Source organism: Canis aureus, chromosome 31 (assembly GCF_053574225.1).
Source record: "Canis aureus isolate CA01 chromosome 31, VMU_Caureus_v.1.0, whole genome shotgun sequence".
Lineage (NCBI taxonomy): Eukaryota > Metazoa > Chordata > Mammalia > Carnivora > Canidae > Canis > Canis aureus.
This window is the reverse complement of record NC_135641.1, coordinates 14,317,026-14,334,522: the sequence shown is the minus strand read 5'-3', so window position 1 is coordinate 14,334,522 and position 17,497 is coordinate 14,317,026. Positions and strand designations below refer to the sequence as shown.

Here is a 17,497-nt window from a genome sequence, read left to right as displayed (position 1 = left end):
GGATCACTCGGGGCGATCGCGCCGCTCCCCGTCTCCACAGTGTGAAACAAGGGGATAGCTACTCACCACTGGTAGCAGTTTGATCTAGTTCCTTGTTTGTCATCTTCATGTACCTATCAATGCCCATCCACACCCTTTGGCAAACTTTCTGAGTGTGCATTGCCATCAACAACAATAAATCATTTGTGAGCACATGTAGCAATTATCACCCGAAATAAAGGATCTCAATCTTAATAAAGGGCAGCGCCTGGCACAGATCTCAGCAGAACTGGCTGGGAAGCGAGGGCCTGGTGGTGACTCACCTGCTTGGTTAATAGTTAAACCAGCAGGCACGTTAGCACCACGGCCCACGCAGCCGTGGAGACAATACATGTGCTGTCAGCGGGCCTGGGAACAATAAAGCCCTTTATGTTGCTCCCGTGGTGCAGATTTAGTAATGTTTTGCTCCTGGAGGGCAGGCATCAACAGGCTGCAAGCAAGGACGGGTCTTCGGAGAGGGGTGCTGTGAAGAAACGTGCGGGCGCATGGTCCCAGGTGAGGCGGCTCCTGAGAGCCAGACCCAGGGGACACATGTCCAACAGGGGAAGTGTGGTGTCTTCTGTTGCTAGGGCCACGGGGTGCCATGGGGTGAGCATGTCTTTTCCCAGGGTCTCCCCTCGGGTCTCTGTGGAGGAAGTTGGGTGCAAGAGCATGAGGTCATCTGAACACAGCATAATGCACAGTATTTGCAGGACTTTGTAAGAAGTCAGTGTTGCCCTTAGTGAGGTGGGTGTGAGGAAGGGTGTCAGGAGCCCTGGGTTCTCGCTGCCCCTGCTGGACCACCCTCCTTCCCTCTCTGTCCTTCTCTCTCATCTCCTAACACACACTTTGGCTCTACTTCGAAAATTAAGCCTGTAAGCAGCATCTCCCAGCTCCCACAGTGTCTGTAGTAATGGGTGCCCCTCTCTCCAGCACTCGTGTCCATCTCCAGTCTCCGTACCCTCTTGTCTCTCCATCTGTCACTATTAGCTCTGTAATGTGAAGAAGTGACCAGGCCACTCTGTGGCATATGAATACCACCTCACCTAGGTCCAGGCAACCCCCTCCCCGCACGGCACACAGCTGCCAACCCTAGGGTATCTTGTATATTCTGTAAAACAAAAATAGTTAAACTCTAAGTGGTTAGGTGGCTTGAGAACCCGTCAAACCTTGCTGATACCCTGATATTCTCTTTTTTTGCTGTGAGAGTGCAGGTGAGCTCTGAAGCCTGTTGCCTGCAGCTCTGTTCCCTGGAAAACAGGACAGTCTTCTACACCCACAGAATGGGTGGGAAAGCCACAAGGTGGAGACTGTGGTCACAGCTGGGCTGTCTTCACCTCGAGAGGCAGAGGCAGCGGTCTGAGGCACCTCTCCCCATGAGTCACAGCTCCATGAGGAGCCTCCTGAGCATGTCCTCACACTGAAGTCAGCCCGGAGTCCCATGGGTTCCCTGAGAACCAATGTGACCCAGGTGTCCCCAGCATGCAGGCAGTCGGAGTCATGTTCTCAGAGGGATCTTCCATAATAATTTTCATTTCCAGCTGTCTTGACCACTCATTCTTGGGATCTCAAAGGTGTGACCCGAGCACTGATATGTGCTTCCCAGAAGAGCAGGATGACAAGGGCCAATAGCTGTTGGCCCATTGTCACCTGACGGAGTGATGGCTTCCGAGGGGACAGTGAGGGTGAGGATGGGTTTGATAGTACAGCTGCTCTCAGTGTGTCCCGGGGCTCAAAACAACCAGTGAGCTGAGGACCAGATGCAGCATGCCCAAGAAATTGGCCTGCTGGGGTTTTGGGAGCATGGTCACCAATACACTGAGTCGATGGCCTCTGAGTCCACCTTTGACCACTGGCCCCGCATGTGTCCCTGCTCAGCCAGAGCTGTACCTGGGGCCTGGAACTCTGAGTACTGTGCATGCAGCACCCCTGGGAAGTGTCCAGCCTGAGCAGGAATGGCCACTGTGGACGGGTTCTGTCCCTGCCACTCCTGTGCCTGCGCTCAGCACTAGTGGGAGACTGCAGAGTCACCAGGCTGCCTGTGGGTGGGCACGTACACCAGCCAGAGTGTAGTGCTTCATCCTCACCACTTACTTCTAGAGATTGTAACTAACTCCACGAGGACCTAGACGGCTTTATTAGTCTTAGAACCCCTGGTACCTGGTAGTGGTTGTTTCCTGAGTGAGGGAAGCATATAACGAGCTTAGATTTGTATTTTGTTTGAAGGAAAGTTGTGTTTAGTGTTGTCCAAAATTACTAAAATTTGGCGAGTTTCATCCAATTAACTTCCATCAACCCTTGATAAACACTTTTTCCCATTCTCAACTAGAAAATGGAGCAGAAGCCTGCGGTTGGCTTCACATCAGAGGTTGCGTTTCCACCTTGCCTTCCCCAGGCTCAGGTCCTATATCCAGGGAGCAGGATCTTCCTAAAGCTCCCACCACAGGCTGGTTTCCTCACCTGCTGCAGGGGTCTCCACAGAGTCTCATCCCAGAGGAATGGGGGACAAGCCCACCCCCTAGAGGGCCCTGGTGCAGGAGATGCAACAGGCAGCAGAGACCTCATGGGGGGCCCCAGACTGGTTGGGGCCACATGCTGCAGTCGGGTGCACAGGCGCTTAGGCTGGGGCAGGGGGCCTCTTAGAGAGGATAATCCCGTGGAAGCCTAAGAGATTAGAGGCAGTCTCAGCCAGCCGGGCTGCTGTAACAAAACACCCCGGATGGGCAGCTTGAACAGCAGACCTGTATTCCTCACAATCTGGAGGCTGCACATCCCAGATCAGGGCCCCAGCTGGCCAGGTTCTGGTGAGGGCTCTTCACACGGTGAAGAGTGAGGGAGAAAAACAAGCTCTCTCATCTCTCTTCCAGAGCCTTCCACACTCGAGACATAATCCTTTCCTAAGACCCATAAACCACCACATGGGGGGGAGGGAGTTGGTGGTGGCACAGATATGCTGAGTCCATGGCAGAGTCCTGCATGCAAGGTGCTGGGAGAGGGGCGGGCCTGGCAGCGGCCTCACACCACAGTCACTGCAGCTGGAGCTCTGCCCGGGGCACAAGTGGTCCCTCAGGGACTAGTGACCATGGCGAGGGCTCCGGATTTCATCCTGGGCTCCACAGGAAGCTGACGAGGCATCTTCGCTGCAGCAGACTGTTTTCCAGAGCAGTTTTAGTTTTCTGTAAATATTGAGCACAAAGCACAGAATTCTCATACGGTCCCTGAGCCTTCACACACATGCACATGTACATGCACACACATTCATGCACACACACGCACACTGAGGAGCACATATGCTACTGTACGCACACATATATCCCCACACAGAGACCCACATGCATGCACACACACATATGCACATATGCATGCAAACTCACGCACATGTAGGCACACATATGCTCAGGCACAAGCACATACACACAGAGACATGCAGGGATACACACGCACACATAGACACACAGAGACACATGCACACAGGCATACTCATGTGTAGTTGTATACACAAAGGCACATAGGTACACACACAGACACACATATGCACATGCATACACATATGCATGCACACTCATACATGCGCACATGGGCGTTCATCTACTCATGAACACAGAGGCACTCAGGGACTCACATGCACACACAGAGACACATGCATACACATGTGAAGGTGCACACAGAGACATACAATGACAGACACACATGTATATACAAATGCACACACAGACACACACAGAATTTTCCCTACTATTGGCATCTTATCTTATCATGGTCATTTATTACAATTGATGAACCAATATTAACACATTATTATTAACTAAAGTCTGGAGCTTATGTAAGGGTTCATTGTGTGTTGTACGCTCCAGACAGACATAATGATGTCTATCAGTTGTTGTAGGATTGCATAGAGTAGTTTCCCTGCCCCCAAAATCCTCCATTTCCCACCTATTCATCCTTCCCTGGCGGCAACCCCTGAAACCGCTGATCCTTTTCCAGAATGTCTATAGTTGGAATCACACAGTATGGGGCCTCTTCAGCTTGGCTTCTCTTAGTGACTTTCATTTAAATTTCTTCTATGTCTTTTTGTACTGTTATAGTTCCTTTCTGTGTTTCCTCATTGAATAGCGTTCTGTAGTACAGAGGGACCAGAGTTCATCCATTTGCCTACTGAAGGATATCTCATCCTTCCACTGTTCTGGCAATTATGGCTAAAGGGTCTATCAACATTCACGAACAGGTTTTAGCATAGTCTTCACTTTTCATCCCATTTGGGTAAATTCCAAGGATGTGATTCCCAGGTCATATGGTAAGAATATGCTTAGTTCTGTGGGAAAGCCCTGAACTATCTTCAAAGTGGCTGCACCATTTCTGCCAGCAATGAAAGAGTTCCTGTTGACCCAACTCCTCTCCAGCATCTGGTGCCATCAGTATTTTGGGTGTTAGCCATTCTGATAGGTGTAGTGTAGTGGCCTAGGAGATGTTATCATTGGAGAGGCCACATGAGCTGATTGACATTTTGAAGAGAAGACTCTGGCTGCTATGGGACGGCATGGTGGACACCAAGAGGATGTCCTCATAGCAGCCCAGGTGAAAGGTGACAGGTTGTGACCCCATTGGAGGGAGAACCTACAGGCTTGCTGATGTGTGGGACTGGGGAGAAGATGGAAAGAGGGAGCCCGTGTCACAGCTTTGGCCATAAGCAGGCTGTGGGGGGGACTCCCATGGAAACAGTGTATTTTGAGCATCCTAAGCTTTGGGTTTCTGGTAGCATCAAGGAAAATCAGGGTTTTTAAGTCTGAAGCTTGGGAGACAGATCAGCGTTGGGCATATGAATTGAGCCTCACCCCAGAGCACCCCACTGCATGCTGACCATTCACCCTTTTTGCTTTTCTCCCTCTCACTTGAGATCTTAGTTCAAAGATCCCTTCTTCAGGGAAACCCACTCATACTTTTCTCCATGAAAGGAATCCTCTTATTCCTTGTGCCCAGTGGATCCAGAATTCCCTGGACCATAACACCCATTGCATTTCCACTCATGAGACTTGTGCAATATCTATCATACATACCCTTCAGACTGGAGGTTCCATGAGGACCCTTCACTGTCAGTCTCATTCATTCATCCTGTGCTTCTGCAGACCATTCTATAACAGGTCCCCAGTAAATATGTATTGAATCAACAGCCTATCAAAATATAGCATGAAAAGCTTCCAAGGGTCTTGGGGAATAGAATGAACGGTATATAGATAGCAGAGCAGGAAATGCCACCGAGCTTGATGACTACCTGGGGCAAAACTGTCCTCTTAAAATTACAGGACTAAATACCAGATCTTTCTTTTTTTGTAACTGCCTCAGTGGTTATCACTATCAAAGCAATCAATGTCCCCAGTTGCCAAAGCCAGCTGCATTGCCGCCTCCACCCCCACCCCATGATGCTCTCTTCCCTTGAGGTCCTGGTGTAAGTTATTGCCCCCCCCCCCATTTCACCAACCAACAGGTTTCCACATCAAATGTCAATAAAACAGACTCAACTGACACATCCACACTCTGGTAAATGGCAAGTTGGAAATTTGACCTACACTGAGAAAGCACAGCTAATAATTTTTATCTGACAATTTCAGATTTGAAATAGTGATTACATAGCTACCTGCCATGAAAAAATGTGCTGAAGAAACAAAACAAAACACACTCTTAATTGCCTTATCATCCCTGAGAGCTTTCTGAAAACTCAAGTTTTACGTAGGATGGGCTTGTATGATATCTGAGATCTGGTTCCACATCTCGTATTACCTAATGACAGATGCAAGAGGTTGCATTTACAAAATCCCGGCTCTCATTATAGAGCTGGCTCTTAAACCACGAAAGCCGTGTAGATAAGCCTTGATGTTTACATGAAGCCACAGCTCGGATGATGCAATGTGGCTTCCCAGGTCAACCTAGTTTGTTTTGCTAAACTGAATGTATTGTAATCCCAAATTCTATTCTACACAAACATCAATTAGTTAGCACTGACCTAATGATAATGATCTTGCTGCATATTAGAATCAGCTGATACTTTCCCTAATTAGAGGAGGCTCCAATTAGAGTTAACCCGGAGGTCGGCGCTCCCGGCTCTCAGGCTGGGCGGTGGTATCGGTGCTGACGCGGGTGTCACACACAGCCTCCCGGCCCAGGCGCAGCATCCACACACTGGTGTTTCTGACCCCAAGGCCGGCTCCACACCAGGCCTGTGAGCGAAGAACTTTTCTCCTTCTCTTTCTCCACATTTCCCTTAGCTCTTTGTTTTCTTTTCTGGGTTGGAAAAACTATACTTAATCACTTCATAAATATGAATAGGTGTCACTATTCTTAAAGAATGCCTTTGGATGGTGTCTTCTCATGTTTTTTTTTTTTTTTTTTTTAGAATTCTTTTTTTTTTTTAGATTTTATTTATTTATTCATGAGAGACACAGAGAGAGGCAGAGACACAGGCAGAGGGAGATGAGGGGTCACTGTGGGGAACCCGATGTGGGACTCGATCCCAGGACCCTGGGATCACACCCTGAGCCAAAGGCAGATGCTCCACTACTGAGCCACCCAGGTGTCCTTCTTCTCATGTTTTGTAGCAGTTGAAACACTTACATAAAATATGCATTTGCATTTACTTACTTGAAACATTTTTTGTAATGAGTATGTTGGTGAGTTCTCTGTCTTTGGGGCTTTCTGTTCCACGAGCCTGATTTTGAAATGTGCACGCCTACTTCACCTTCGCCTCATTCCCTTTTTATCAACCAGTCCGAACGCTTCCTGCCAAGAGCATCTTCGGCAAACCAGGCCAGAGATGCTCTGTCTCTATCGTGGAAAAATTATCTTAACTTTCAAAGTGAGCAGTCACATCCGGTGTGACATTCTTACCTACACGCTGTCATCTTGTATTCACAAAAACAAGCTGAATAACCATAAAAAGGAAATGAGAAATATTAGGGCAACATTTAAAACATTCATTTTTTTCCACTAAAAAAAATAGCAGTGGTGTTTCACTATTGACGTTACTGGTGTCAAAAAGACAAGTGTCCTAAAGTGAAAAATAAAGAAAAAACAAGAATATTCATTACATACATATGTGATGGTCCAGCAAGGGTGCTTTCAAAATAAGGCAAATATCAAGTGAGTTTTATTTCCACGCGCATTCCAGCTAAGCAAGTAATTCTGGCCCTGAAGCTTACATTTACCCTGCGGATAGTGTAATCGTTTTATACCTCTGAAAGTAACGCAAAATCTCCCTGCATAGGGAGCTAACCAGAGCATCCCACAGCACTGCCCTGACCAGCCCCTGGCTAGCCGTCCGTCACACCACCCGATGTGAGATTCTTCGAGAGTGTCAGCAAATTCAACTGCAATTAGACACGACAGTCAAATATTAATTAGATTGTGAGGTTGTCAGAAAAAAAGAGTCTCTCAAAGACTGTTATCCAGAGAAATATCCCCATCTCCCATCTGAACCAGCAGGCAGGCCGGGAGTGTGGCCCACACGCCTGCCGCCTCCCAGGGACCATTTTCGCCACAGGAGGGCTCCCGTATGAAATGTGAAGTAAACTATTAATAAAGAAGTTAATCACAAAGATGCAGGGAAATAAAGCTAATCTGGTATTTGCTGTTTTGATAAAATGAATGCCTGCAGACGGGTCGGCAGAAGTCCCGCATAACTGTAGGAAACGCCAGTCAAGCCGCCTGTTCGACCCCAGTGAGGCCCCAGAGGATTCACCTCATCTCATGCTGTGGTTCCTGAGACCACCGTCCACCCAGGTTTTAGGCACACAGCCTGGGCCGCGGCACCTTCCAGGTGGGGAAGAGTCACGCGTGGCTCAGCAGCATATAAAGAATCCACCCACCCACCACTGAATTAATCCATTTACTTACTCTCCCAAGTTCATCACACGTATACAGTGTGTGTCACCTGGACTTGTAGCTTCCAGAACATAGTAGCAGATGAGTGGAAATCATTTATTTCGGGGGGAGAGGGATGCTTCTTTCTTTTTCTTCCTGAGTAGAAAGGATTCACTGGGGGCCAACCTAATATATTTTGGGGAACACAGCCTGGTGCACTCTCTGGCTGAGGGGGGACTCAGACCAGGGTTTCAAGATGGGCAACCAAGTGGCATGGCCAGTCTCCAAGTGCTCAAAGAGAACTACTTCCAGGGTAAATGAGGTGCCTAGTGAGTTTTCCGTGAAACAAAGAGCCACGCAGAAGCAAATGTTTGTACCCTACCATTGAAAACTGGGCATCGGAGTGCTTTATGTTTGTTTTAATTCTGGTTCCATGTGCTCTACTTGGGTAATATAACTAGAAATTCAAGTCTGTGGGCTTCTTCAGCTGCAGGAGGAGAGGGCTGGGTTTCTACAGCACCATCTTCTGAATCTAAACTTCTGCCTTTGGGGACAGGCATGCTGACTGTCTGAGAAGAGGAACTCTTTTTTCCATGAGTCAAGTTTTGCATCTTTCCCTCATAATGGGGAAGGGAACCTGCTTTTACTGGCTGACTGGACATGGAGCATGCAGATTCTCCATCTCTTGCTCATCCGTGCAAACTTGAGGAGGCACCCCAGCTACCAGGAGCCCTGAGCCTCCCTGAGGCTTCTGGATGGGCCAGTGGAGCAGCCTGGGCCTTGGGAGGCAGGCTTTCCTTCAGCCTTGTGGGCTGACTCTGGAGCTCTTTCCTGGCACAGAAGACTCCTGCAGAGTGCGGACCTCATCCAGGGAACATAACATCCAACAACCAGCTAGACCACGCTTAGGGTGCTACCAAACCAAGCTTAATTTTTCTAAGGAGGATAAACATCTACTAAGCACTTTACAAAGGGTACAGGTAAAATAGATTTCCTCATAGAGGCTGAGCGCCTGACAGGAAATGCTGCCTACTAGTAGAGTTTTTGAGATTCAAGATATAATACATCATGCTTGGACTGTTATCTTGGTTCTGTTCCATCAGAGGCACCTTCACAAGAGTAAGATGAGTGCGTGGAGCCTGTGGACAGCACCATTGCTATGGTCCAATAGTTTTGCTTTTTTTTTTTTTTAAATATCCATTTGCAGATACCATTCACTACATCAACACTAGTCTTGAACGCTTTCTGCATTGTGCCACTCTGACGCTGCCTCAAGTCGGCTGTCATCTCTCTAAACACATGGATCTGCTTGAATCTTCAGTTCTCAAACCTAAGCCAAGCATGTGATAAACCATGGGAGTTGTACATATCTGTGTGCATCTATGTAAGTCCAAGTGCATATATATGCATTTATTTTTGATCCTGCATTTCTTTTTAACATATTTGGAAAATAAAATTTTATCTGGGTTGTAGGGCTTGGAGGGATGATCACGGGTAGCAAACATAATAATGTGTTATGGGGATTCTCTATAAATATGCCTCTGTCTTGATTGTAACTAAACGGGATTTCATATCGTGAAAATGTAGAAAGTAGGAGGAGAGAAAACTTGTGAAATACGTTATGTACGTTTTGTGCACAATGTTTGGCTGCACTGACGTTTAAAATCTCAGACTGGTTGAAGTGTTCAGGCCCACTAGCTTTACTTTGAAGGACTGAGCTTCCCCATCTGGTCGTTAACTGCTCAGTAAATTGTCTGAAGATTGCACGTGATTGCTCGATTAATAAAACCCATATTAAGAGAAATGAAGTTAATAATGAAGTTGGAGTGATCCTTTCCATGCACTGCCTTGCAACTGCTGTCACCGGCTCTCAAAATGAGCAACTAAAGACCAAAATGAGTCTTGCAATAAAAATTAGTAGGCCAGAAAACCCGTAAGTGATGGGGCAGTGATTTGCTGAGTATAAACCACATTTTCTGGGAACTTTAGATCTGCCAGTGCACGTTCATGGTTCCTGCAAGGCGTGGAGCTCCAGGGAGATTGTTGGTTCCACAGGAGCCATGAGCAGGGAGCACAGGCTGGCTCAGCGGCAGCAGTGTCTGTCTTGGGCAGGAAAGCATCCCATGGAGTCCCATGTGCATAGGCAGTGACATGGTAGTGGGATGGAGTGGGGGAGCACGACTAGGACTGGGACAGTGAGGCTCCTCAGGCACTGGAGGGGACAAGCACAACGCAACGCCCTCTCCAGGGACCAGAGCCAGGACTTGTGGGAGGATGTGCACTGGAAGCTGTAGGAGCTCGAAGAATGTGAGTGGTATGTGTGCAAGCAGTGTGTGGTGTGTGCTGTGTGCATGTGTGTGAGCGGTGTGTGTTGTGCTTATGTATCTGTGTGTGAGGAGTGTGTGCTGTGTATGCATGTGTGTATGAGTAGTGTGTGGTGTATTCATGTGTATTCATGTGTGTGTGAGCAATGTGTGCTGTGTGTATGTGCAAGCAGTGTGTGCTGTGTGTATGCGTGTGCATGAGCAGTGTGTGCTGTATGTGTATGCATGTGTGTGTGGGCAGTGTGTGCTGTGTATGCATGTGAGCAGTATGTGGTGTATGCATGTGCATTCATGTGTGAGAAGTAAGTGTGTGTATGTGTATGCATATGTGTGTGCTGTGTGTATGCATGTGTGTGAGCGGTGTGTGGTATGTGTACACATGTATGTGTTTGTGTGTGAGCATTTGTGGTATGTGTATGCATTTGTGTCTCTGTGTACTGTGTGTGTATGTGTGTGCATGTGAGCAAATCATGGCGTGTGTATGCATGCGTCTGTGCATACACGTGCATGCACGCCTGTGTCTGTGTGTAGTGTATGGGTGTCATGTGTTCTGCGTGTTGCGTGGGCAGCCTCAGGTGGGGGTTTCTGTTGGCCGGGATGGAAGGAAGCTCGCCTTGGAGAGGGCTGCAGCAGCTTCTGGACGTCAGCCCTGAGACTGAGAGCAACTGTTTTCTTGTTTTAGTATTTTCACCTGGAACATCCGGGAGAAGACTCGGAGCCCTGGAAGCCACTCCGTTCTGTCCCACCCCACCGTGCATTGAGGTCCTCAGCTCAAATCCAGGCTTGCACCTGCTTCTCACTGGGATGATGTCACCTGACCTGTCCAAGCCTCAGTTTGCCAGGCTGTGGACTGGGGGTAATGGCAGTCCCTACCTACGGGGTTGTCAGGAAGATTCAGTGAGGGGGAGCTTGGGAACTGCTGTGCTGGCAGGATGGCGATAGTGGTGTCCTTTCCCCTGCTGTAGCAGTAGGGTGGCGCCCTGGTGCCGATCCATCAGGATTCCTGGCCCGGCACCCACAGGACACCGCAGGGCCTGTCTCCCCGGCTCCCAGCAGGCCTACAGGAGGCTCGTCTCTGGGTTCACCAGATGTCTCGCCACGGGAAGTGAGAAGGTCAAGCACAGATGTGGCCAAAGTGAATCATCCGGCAGGGCCTGGCCCTGGACCCCATGGACCGGGATGCACACCCATCTTTCTCAGACTCTGGAAACTGAGAGCCTGATCCCCTGCTCTGTCCTCTCCCCCCGCATGATCCTCGACCCTGCCCAGAGCTCTTCCAGCCCCAGACACCCTCGCCAGGGCCATGGGTGTGCGAGGGCTTGTCTTCTGAGTGGCTGTGCTGTTTGCTACAGACTTCTGAGTGCTAGGCCAACCAGATGTGTTTTCAAAATCTGTCCAGATTTCCTTTCATAAAAGTAGTGGACACAATTCCAAAGCCACCCCAATGCTACCATTGTGTGTGCATGTGATGTCAAGGGTTTGTATGACCACGTCACTCTTGAAAACTCAGCTGAAGACAAACAGAGTTTCATGCATGAAGAGGAGTCAGAATCCAACAACAGGACCTCTTTGAGGGACTGCACGTGTGTCGTGGGCCACGGTAACCACCTGGCTCGTCATGTTCACAGCTGGCGGGGGAGCCGATCCCACACACAGCTCCTTGAACAGCCTCAAAATACCATGGACACTGTTGCGCGATAAACAGAGGAGCATCTTTGTCTCAGATGCGAGGAAGCGCTCGCCCACCGGAGGTGGCGTGAGATGGGCAATAAACAGCCGTTCTCCGGGACCACCACGAGGCAAGAGACGTGCATAAAGGCATTTCAATATTTCTGCAAACTCACAAAGAAGGAGCCATTTCCCTTTCATACTTAATAAAGATCTCCTCCGTCAGCTGCAGCCAGTGATAAGCGTAATATCCTTAAATGGTTAATCCCGGGATCACGGCTCAAGTGTTTCTGCCGGTTGGAGCAGGAAAGCTGTTAGTAGCTGCAGTGTGCATTTCATAAACCCAAGGAAAAAAATTTTTTTTGATTTGGCTTTTTACTCTATCTGAAATGCTTTCTCTTTCAGGGGTAAGATAAGGCCTGGTTCTTCACATAAAACTAGAGCTTAGCCATCCCCCGTCTCTCTCCGTGAAGGAGAAGGTCCTGTCTGTGCACAGATGTCTCAGATTAAATTGTACCTTGCAGTCCTTCCCGTGCTAGCACTAGATGAACTGCCAGAAGGGCCGTAGGCAAGAACTGAATTGCTTTGGTTTCAGTACACAGCGAATTTGGCTCAGACAAGCTGAATCAGTACATTAAATGCGAATCCCTCACAGATTTGAAAGCAGCCTTTAGCACAATTATTGACTGTGAGTGATGATTATGTCTAATTGGGGGAGACTTCTGCTACCTGTAGCTCGGCTGGAGCCCATCGCGCCGCGGCCAGGCGCTGCTTCTTAATTCAATGTTCCAGCTTGAGAGCGGCGGTGGAAGCTAAATCCTGACGTGTGTACACATGGTCGATAAACTTTAATAAACTTTACAGGTTCAGTAACTAGGCTGAGTGTATAATTCAATTTTTTAATTCAGGAGAAGGGAATGGCTAACAAGTCTGTTGGCCTGCAACAATGCACTCGTTCACCACCGGCAGACACCTTCCGGAACAGGGATGTGGGGCTGAGCCTAGCTCCCCGCTGGCACTCCGGAGCCCAGCCTCACCGGGCCATCCACACGTGCACCCTCTCGGGCCGGGACCCAGGGCAGCCGGTCTTCGGGGAAAACAAAGCGCAGCGACGACGCATCCTTTGTTAGGGGCCATGTCAACAACCAGGGCTCGCGGATGGATTTCTTCCCAGACCCACCAGCTTGCCCAGACCTGGGTCCTTCTGATTCACTTTCACATCGCACTACGAATCACACCAAAGCTCCAGAGAAGGCCTGTTCTTCCCAAATGTAATCACTTTTCTTGGTGAATTAAAGACAATTTTCTCTTGGGTCTTAAATTTACAATCTTTTTTTTTTTTTTTTAATTCTCTTTGGAAAAGACACACACCAGATCCTGCCCATACATTGGTCGTGGATGTCTCTTTTCCCAAGTGTGTGTGTGTGTGTATGTGTGTGTGTGTGTGTGTATAATGGGAGCATATATATGCTCCCACCCCCCTGGCAGGTTTCTGGTTGGAGTAAATTCATTTTGAATGAGCATCAGGCCACTTGACATTATTTTAAAGAACATTTATGGCAGAATTTTCAAATAAATTCCTTTCCTGTGCTGCAGACACAAAGCTGGGCCTTGCTTCCCCATGAAATCATTCCTCAAGCCCTGCACAAGTGGAGTCGCCAGGCCTGTTTGCCATTAATTTTCCTTGTGAGGAATGGGCCAGCGTCCACATGGACTTGAGTTATGATTTTCTGCAAATTGGAGCATTCGTTAGAGTAATAAAAACATGACCTGTGGAGGTGTGCATCTGAAAGCAGCTGGAGGGGCAGAGGGGGTGGGCGGGCTGCTATGCTGAGGGCACAGGTGAGGGCAGGTCATCCTGTGAGGCCCAGACAGATGTGGCTCCCACACATCTGAGGCATGGCACTCACACTCCATATGGCTCCGTGGCTGCACCACGTTCCTCCCTCGAGCCTGCATCTCAGGGGAGGTCCTGGACATGTGGGAAGCTGTGAGGCTTCCCATCCACACGTCTGCTCAGGTGTCGTACAAACACCGAGGTGAGGGCCTTTTGCTAGGTTCACTGAAACCGTATGTAGTTTTGGTTTGGTGTTTACGTTGAGATGGAACCATCAGGTCCCCACTGTCAAGGTGACTACAGCTCTCTTGGCCTTGCCCTGCCTCATGCAAATCATCATATGAGATCACTATGGGCGTCTGAGAGGTGCTCTGCTGCCGAGTTCCCTGCGCACCGTGCGTCTTCACACCAAACCCTTTGGCAGCATCTCAGGCTGTCCTCTCCTGACACATCTACCATAGGTGCTTAGAGGATTGTCATGACACTCAGAAAGGTACATGTTGTGATCTAAAAACTTCACCACCAACAAAAAAGCTAGGTGCCCAATAGCTGTCCAGTGCCATGATTTTCTCTCTCATTCAGCAGATGTGTCCTGAGCAGGTCTGGGGAGGTGCAGAGGGCCGGTTGCTGTCAGGAAGCACAGACGGCGTTGCATAGGTGCATGCTCCCCGAGGTGCACAGTGACTTGGGTGCCGTCTCTACAACCTGAAGACAGCCCGTGGCCTCCTCCTGGCTTGTGTGCAGCATGACTTTGAATCGAATCCCAGGACTTAGAAGCAGGAGCTGGGCGCTCAGAGTGGTTGTCGAGGGGAGAAGAAAACCCAGTGGTTGGGATCCCTGGGTGGCTCAGTGGTTGAGCATCTGCCTTCAGCTCAAGGCATGATCCTGGGGTCCTGGGATCGAGTCCCATATTGGGCTCCCCACAGGGAGCCTGCTTCTCTCTCTGCCTGTGTCTCTGCCTCTCTCTGTGTGTCTCTCATGAATAAATAAATAAATCTTTTAAAAAAAGAAAACCCAGAGGTTAAGGGCACCCACTCTACAACTTTCCTTTTCCTCCTCCCTCTGCCCTATGTGTACTCATCTTTGGTGAAATCCTACTCTCGTCGAGGACAACACTGAGGATAAAATGCACACAATCTCCTCTAGGACATTGGAGACAACACTGATTCAGGAAAGGCAGTCCTGATCTTCTCAGGAGTGATTCCTTCCGTGCAGACGCCAGCACCTCATGTGTGCTCCTTCTGTCCGTGGCAAGTACACGGCTTGCCAAGACACAGGGTTTCGTAAAAAAGTTACTCAAAAGACTGCTGAGTGCTTTTGTGGTTCTTTCTTCGGTCATCCAGCAGGTAGATTTCAGTCTCTCGGTATCAGAGCTCTGGAGCCCTTACACCAGTCCCACCGGGGTTGGGGGCTCCGTGGCTCTAAACATGACGGTCCGCCGTCTGAACAGAAGAGGCAGCTCGCTCCGCAGGCCCGCTGCTGAGATGCCCTCCGTCTCCTCCGGCCCCTGTTCCTGACCCGCAGGCCCGGCCGGTCGGTGGTGCACCTGCAGCCCCGGCCAGGCCTCTCTGTGGAGGCAGGTGTGCTCTGGGCTGCGGGGCTGCCCCACGTCCTCCACTCAGAGGCCTCGGGCCATGAGCTCTCATCCCATCCTTTGGGGGACTGCCAGGTGTGGGCCCGAAGTGCACAGGTGTGGGGCCGGCGCAGGGACAGGCCATGTGTGTGCACAGAGCAGCTCACTGCTCCTGAGCGGGACTCGCCCAGAAGTGACATTCACTGGCTCCCCGAGTGCCCCCACACCCGCTCCATGGCTCCCTCAGCTCCTTCCCACTGACAAGCCTCCCATGCACAAGGGCTTCCGCCTCGTCCAGCTCCAGTCCCTGCTCCCTGGTCTCACACTCACGGCACCTGCACACAGCCGGTCCTCTCCTAGCCATCTGTCCCCTTGGGCTCTGAAACTTAACTGCGATGGTCTCTGTAGATCAACCACCAGAGTCCTGAAAAAGTGGTCTGACATCTTCAGGTTCATAACAAATTTGTGGTATTTTAGACGGGGTGCAACATAGCTGGGGCACCTCTTTACCTGGCTCCACTTTGAGCATCTGGTCTTGAACCTGTGGTTGAGCTGTATTCACTCTGCTGCCCAGGACTCGGGAGAGGAAGAAACTTGACCTCTGACAACTCCTAACATTTTACTCGATCTCTTGTACTGAACAGAGTTTGGGTTTGAGGAGCAAGAGAGCAAATAGGAAACCATGTCTTTATTTTACAAACCCAAATCTTCCCTCCGAGCCTCCCAAGGAGCAGGAAACCCACCCCCACAGGAGCCCCATGAGTGATGGAACTCTATATTCATCAGCTAATGATGGTGCGGACTTGGATTTATGTGGTCTAGCAACATTCTAAGGATAAGTAACGTCTCACAAAGCTCCATACCATGAGAGCATCCCCTCGTCATGCCTCCCCTGTCCCCATGGTGTCTTCTAGTTCATCATTGGAACCTACTTCCCTTTCCACAGCTGCCCGAACCCATTGCTCCCTCAGATGCCCCCCAGAGGTGCCTGAGGTGCCCCCCCAGAGGTGCCCATCTCAGCCAATAGAGGTGACGAAGATCTAAAACAAAAACAAAAACACAGTGATTCTCAGATTGCTGGGCACCCGGCGCTCCAGAGAGCTCCACTGCCACTGGTTTCTTTCTTTTTTTTTTTTTTTTTTTTAAGATTTTATTTATTTATTCATGAGACACACACACACACACACACACACACACACACACACACACAGAGGCAGAGACACAGGCAGAGAGAGAAGCAGGCTCCATGCAGGAAGCCTGATGTGGGATTCGATCCGGACATTCCAGGATCATGCCCTGAACCAAAGGCATATGCTTAACCACTGAGCCACCCAGGCATCCCGCCACTGGTTTCTTGGGCTGAAATTCATCCCCTTGGACAAATGCATTGCTACCACCTTAAAAACCAAAACACCTTCAGGAAGACAAGATACCCAAGGAGCTTGGGGTTGACGGCATCTTAGCGGGTCCAGGCAGCAGAACCCTCAATGTGAGGGGGACAAATGTCTTTGCTGGGGATCAGGTGGTGACGATTTCCCAGCAGCCATTGTGAGTGGGTGGCATTCGGTGAGTCAGGTTATTGGGTCAAAAGGTCGGTGAAAAGCCCACAGGTGGGGCTGGGGGGGGTCCCTGGTCCCTTGGCCATCCTTGGCAATTGCTCCTAAATGCTGATCCTCTGCTTGGAACTGGCTCAGAGTATGTCCATGTCCTTTTGTGAGGCTTCTGACCTATTCATTTTATGCTCTTGTCATTCTTGAATCGCCCCCCACCACAGTCAAGCGTGTTTTGTAAAAGCATAGCTTCTGAAGAATTTTGTTGGACTTTTTCTGTCCTCAGAAGAACAGAAGACCAGGTCATATGGGATGATGCTAAAATCGTATATTAACCATGTTTTGGTTTCTACATATTTTGAAAGAGGAGTGGCGTGAAATTGGCCAGCAAAACCTGGCCAGAGAAATATCTGGATTTCTCCCAACCCAGGGAAGGTTAAATTTGGCTTCTGAGGTGACAGACTTGGCACATGGCTGGGGCGGGGAGAGCAAACCCCCAGCGGGACACACCGCTTCTGTGCCATCTTGCGTCTGCCTTTAGGTGATCTGCTGGGATCCAGCAGCTCTGCTGTTAGAACAGTCAAGCAGCCAGAGTGTGGTGTGGGGATGACGGCGAGTTGCACCCACCATTAGGCACACAGCTTCTAAGGACAGATTCACAGTGTCCTCCCGGGGA

General features: G+C 49.6%; 1 long non-coding RNA gene across 1 annotated transcript; it reads left to right on the top strand.

The window, feature by feature from the left end:
• Positions 1–383: 383 nt before the first annotated feature.
• LOC144302191 (uncharacterized) lies at positions 384–13,131 on the top strand. The gene is made up of 3 exons (XR_013369036.1): positions 384–534; positions 9,077–9,253; positions 10,876–13,131. It is a non-coding gene; the product is annotated as an uncharacterized LOC144302191 (long non-coding RNA).
• The last annotated feature ends 4,366 nt before the right edge of the window (positions 13,132–17,497 follow it).